Below are 5,685 nucleotides of genomic sequence, written 5' to 3' on the forward strand. Positions count from 1 at the left end.
GAATATTTATTTACTTTTATATATTTATAAAAATTATAATATGGGTATGTATAAATATTACTACTTATATAATAATATTTATCACTCTGTAAATACTATATATCACTATTCAGTTGGAAGTTGGCCCCCAACGTGACAATCAACTACAACTGAAGAAAAAAAGATACTTCAAAAGTATTTAGGTTATTAAAAAAGGATGGAGTCCTTATGTTAGTTGTTAAGTTCAATATATCTCTTGTTATATTAATGATATAGGAAAATAGAATGATAATTAATGTTATCTCACTTGAAGAGTCTATTATTCCTTTCCTTTAACAACAGGACAAAATGTTTAAAAATGTTTAAATATGATTTATGTTAAATATCAATATTTTAAAATAGTTGAGACTGTTATAGTTGACAAGATTAGCAATGTGTTCATTTTGCTATGTAACAAATTTTGAAATATAAGAAATTACTTAGTATAAATTATTCATACTCATCTCTATCTGCTACTTTTGGTGGCTCATGTGTCTGAAAACAAAGAATATTAGCTCTTCATTTCTGATTTGGATGCCTTTTACTTTTTTGTCTTGCCTAATTGCTTTGAATTGAATTTCCAGTATTATACTGGCTAAAAGTGATGACAGTGGATGTCCTTGTCTTTTGTCTCATGTTAGAGGAAAGTTTCTACTTTTCACCATTCCATTAAGCATGATGGCCTTTGTGGTCTTTTTATATACAGCCTTTATTTTATAGAGCTAAGTTCCTCCTATACCTAATATGTTGGGTTCTTGTCATGAAAAGATGTTCAATATTGGTAAATGGCGTGTCTATAGCAGGATTCTATAAATGTGAGGTACCACACTTATTGATATGCATATGTTGAATAGCACACTTCATCAGGGTGTATGATTTCTGTGCTGTCAAATTTATTTCATTGGTATTTTGCGGAATATATTTGTACTGAAATTCACTGAGAATCTTGGTAACCTATTTTGTTTTAGTATCCCTTTCTGGTTTTCATATCTGGGAAATGCTGCCTCATAAATGAGTTCGGAAGTTTTCCCTAATGTAACATTTATTAGAAGAGGTTGAGAAATAAACTATTATTTATCCGCTTAATTTATTTAATATTTGACAGGCTGAGAGGGAGGGAGGGAGAGAGAGAGAGAGAGAGGTTTTGTGTTCTGAGGAATTACACATTTTTTCTTTCTTTTTTTAAAGATTTATTTATTTACTTCAAAGTCAGAGTTACACAGAGAGAGAAGGAGAGGCAGAGAGAGAGGTCTCCATCCACTGGTTCACTCCCCAATTGGCTGCAATGGCTGAAGCAGTGCCAATCTGAATCCAGGAGCCAAGAGCTTCTTCCAGGTCTCCCAAGGGAGTGCAGGGGCCCAAGGACTTGAACCATGTTCTACTGCTTTCCCAGGCCATAGCAGAGAGCTGGATCAGAAGTGGAGCAGCGACACTCGAACCAGCACCCATATGGGATGCTGGCACTGCAGGTGGCGGCTTTACCCATCACGCCACAGCGCCAGCCCTAGGTCATCCAAGTCGTTGCTGTCAATTTTCACAATATTTTCTCAGCATCTTTTGGCAGCTAAAGTTACATCGTTCAAACTTGTGGGAGTGAGGCCCACTCAGTCCCACAGAAGCCCATCCCCTCCTTTGGCACTTTTTACTTCACCAAAATACTTTTTTTTTTTTTTTTTTTTTTTTTTTTTTAAATTTTGGGACTGCGTTTGGGCTAGTTGGGAGGCCGCAGGGTTGGCAGACACTGAGTCTCACCAACCCCCTCCCTGGGCCCAGCCAGCCGAGGGTGAAGGCAGAACCAGCTGGGGTACGGGGGGGAGGGGGCTCCATTTACCCCAGGACCCCCTGCAAGTGGAGAAAGGAGTGAAACCCAGCTAGAGTGCTGCCGAGTGGAGAGGGGCAGCCCTTCATTTTCTGGATTCCCGGCCCAGGCTGCTGTGGCTTTTGCCCCTCCCCTGTCCCTCTAAAGCAATAATGGTCCCCATTCAGACAGCAGAGAGGTTGGCCTAGGAGGGATTTGGAGGCGGGGGCCACCTCTCCAAGGGCTTTTACATCCCTGACGCAGTACCCCAACTCTGGTGAGCCTCGGAGGAAGTGGCGATCATAGGTCAGGACCAAGGTCCTGCATTGTTGGCTCCTCAAATGGTGCTCCGGTCTTTGATAAAGGCGGTCTTCTCGTCCTCCCAAGGCACTCCTTATTCCAGGCTTCGGTGGCAGCCTCTTGTAGGAGATGAGGTCTCGCTCCATGGTGTGTCTCTTCACTCCAGGGAAGCTGAAGCCAGAGCGCGGCTGCAGGACCAGGAAGGCAGTGAAGAATTCCAGCATGAAGGCGGAGGCTGTTGCTGCTGCTCTGGCCTTGCAGAGAGCTGATCTGCTTCATGGGGTCCAGGGAAATGTGTCTGGGGCAGCTGAGTCAGTCGATAGGGGCTGGCCCCTGGCAGATGGCGCACGAGGCGTGGCAGGGGGTGCGGAGGATGGCCCGGATGGTCTGCACGTCGTTCTCGGTGCTCTATAGTGCATATCGAGGACTTGGGGAATGAACCCCGGCAGGCAATGCTAAACACAGCTCTTCTGGTGCAGGGTCTTCCAGCCGATGCTTTCAGGAGGCGTGTGCAGCCCTTCCGTGCCATAGAGCGCGAGGGTGAACTTGATCAGCTGGGTTCTCAGTCTCTAGGACCCACTCGCCAGAGAGGTCCTTGTCCCAGGAACAGTTTGTCATGAAGGCTCAGTCGTCGAAACTGTCTGCAAAGTAGTCGTGGGGCCTCATGGCCAGCAGGATGGAGCAGGTGCCCATGGGGCTGACCAGGTGGACAGCTGGGCCACTGCGGCAGTTGTATGACAGGGGTGAGCTGTGCTGAGGGTGCTCCAGCCAGGTGATGTGCTTGGGCTTGCCCAGGCACGTGGTCACAGTCTTGTGCATCTCCAGGTGTTTCCTGCGGTCCTTGGACTCCATGAGGATGTCGATGATGATGCACTTCCGCGGGGGGGCCAGTGTCATCCACTTCTGAACCAAAGCCACCATGACACTTGCCATCTAGTAACCCACAGCCGTATGAGTTGCTCACTTTGCGGCCCACGCCACTGGCTGTCCGTTTATGAGCATTGAGGTGGGCTGGCTTTGAGGACCACCAGGTGCTGCATGTCCCGCCAGGTAAGCTTCTTCTTGGCCTCCAGGGTGAGTGCAATGATGCCAGCTGCCAAAGGGGCCGAGGCTGAGGTGCCCATGTGAGACTGTGCACTTCTGCCGCAAGTCAGTGTTCAGGATCTGCTTCTTGTCTGGTTGCCTCTGCTGTAGGTGGTGGCCAGTGTGGATTAGCAGGAACTTTGTACTAGGGCATGTTGCCAAGCTGAGTGGCACTGCTGATGGACAACGTGTAGATGCTGTTAGTGTATTTGTTGCACTTGCAGCTGGCCCCCATTCCATAAATGTAAATGTATATTTATGTGTAAGTACAAACACACATATATACTTAAATATATACAAACATACATACCCATATAGCATTGAAAACAATTCTCAGAAAAAAGTATATAAAATTTTAGAATCAAGGTTAGTTTTAAAATTAATTTTACAGCCCTTGTCTCTAACATTGAGGAACAGTGCTTGTTTTTATCCTTGCTATTTGTTGAAGTCTTTACTTAGTATACGGTTAATCTTATGAGTGTAAAGTAAACTGAAGTAGATCATTATAAAAATTAAGAGAGGGAATAAGAGAGGAAGGAGGAGGAAGGGTAGGAACATGGGCAGGAGGGAGGGTAGGGTGGGAAGTATCACCATGTTCCTAAATCTATATATATGAAATACATGAAATTTGTTTACCTTAAATAAAATTAAAAAACAAAATTAATTTTCAAATACAAATGTTCTAAGGACTCAAACTGGTGATGAATAAATCCACACTGTTCATAGACTTCCGCCATCCCCTTTACCCTTATAGACCAATTAAAAATATTCTTTAAATATGTTAAATTTTTTAAAGATGTTAAAGAAAAGGATGCATCAAAAATACATTTTTAAATTTGATACGGTACCATCATACTATTACCCCAGAATGCAAGAGGGGAAAAGAAGCAAATCAAGGTGCTGGCATTATGACATACCAGGTAAAGCTGCCACATGCGACACTGACCTGCTCCACTTTCTATCCTGCTTGCTCCACTTTTTATCCATCTTCCTGCTAATGTGCCTGGGAAAGCAGCAGAAGATGACCCAAGTGTCTGGGTCCCTGGCACCAACATGGGAAACCTGGATGGAGCTGCTGGCTCCTGGCTTCAGCCTGGCCCAGCCCTGGTCATTGTGGCCTTTAGGTGAGTGAACAAGCAGATAGAAGAGTCCCATCAAGGAAATGTAAATCAAAACCACAATGAGGTTTCACTTCATCCCAGTTAAAATGACTATTGTAAAAAAATTTTAAAAATGCTGATGAGGATGTAGGGAGAACATAACCTAATATACTGTTAAATATAAAGTGCTAGAATGTATGACTTTAAAATCAAATATGAAATGATAGGTAGATGGATAGATAGATGGATAGATGTAGATTTTAAAGGGAAGTTGTTAGGAGGCTAGAGGGCAAATACAGACCAAGAGTAGATAGAATCCTGTCTTAAGAAATTTGAAGAAATTTACATCAGTTATGAAATACAAACTGGAAAAATGTTTTGTGTTTTCATGTAAATATTATTGTAAATCTTAAAGATCTGAGAGACCAGAATAATTTAATGGAAGAGAATAATGAAAAAAATAAAGAAATCTTTAGAACATTTAGAGCAACTGCAGAAATAACTGAAGCCCACATGTGAGATATTTTTAGTTCTTAAGGAAGGAAGACAAAAAAGTGCAGGCTACACCATTCTTTGTTTAAATTGCTTAGAGAAAAGAAAACAGAAACAGGAGAAGTTGACTACTTATTAAATAAATTGTTATAGACAGTTCTTATTATAAAAGTGACTGCCTTTGTATTAAACTAAATATTTTATTTATATAAAGATGTGCTTTTTGAAAGAATCAGAGTTAATAACAATCATTTTTTCTCTGTGTTATGATTTGTCATACCTCCCAAAGTATGTAGTAATTGTTGGAAATTTTCTTCTATATCTTGCTGATATATAAACATGCATTGGCTATTAAGACAAAATGTGGACATTTATTCAGAACTCATTTACAATAAACCAAAATTGTTTTCTTTGATTTAGAAGTTTAATACATATCGTTAAAGAGGACTTGTATTTGGATAAGCAGGTAGAAGATAGCTGTCAAATCAAAACCGTCCCATAGATACATCTCTCTGTGACACATGCAAAGCTGAAGTGCCAGATTTGAGTCTTGAACATGAAAACACACATGTCACATTTTCACCATCTCATTATTTTGACAGTGTGTCTGGGAGAGTGGGGATAAACCAACTATAACAGAAGTTCTGAATGTTGGTAAAGTAAGCACCCAAACACATAACTCCAGGAAACTTTCTTGGATCAAAATAGTTTCAGGATTCTTGGGGATTATGAGTCATCAATTAGTGATTTTACCTTATAAGTGAGGAAAATAGGGTACCAATATGTTATATTGGGTGAATTTCATTCTAGTCCTTTGGACTACTTGATGAAAATTACATATACATGTAGACATGAATATATAAGTTTTATGTACATATTTATTTGTATGAGGGG

The 5,685-nt window shown here is 41.3% G+C and overlaps 1 pseudogene; it reads right to left on the reverse strand.

The window, feature by feature from the left end:
- Window positions 1-2,153: 2,153 nt before the first annotated feature.
- Window positions 2,154-3,434, reverse strand: LOC133759158 (furin-like; annotated as a pseudogene).
- Window positions 3,435-5,685: the final 2,251 nt, after the last annotated feature.

Source organism: Lepus europaeus, chromosome 5 (genome assembly GCF_033115175.1).
Source record: "Lepus europaeus isolate LE1 chromosome 5, mLepTim1.pri, whole genome shotgun sequence".
NCBI classification, from domain to species: domain Eukaryota; kingdom Metazoa; phylum Chordata; class Mammalia; order Lagomorpha; family Leporidae; genus Lepus; species Lepus europaeus.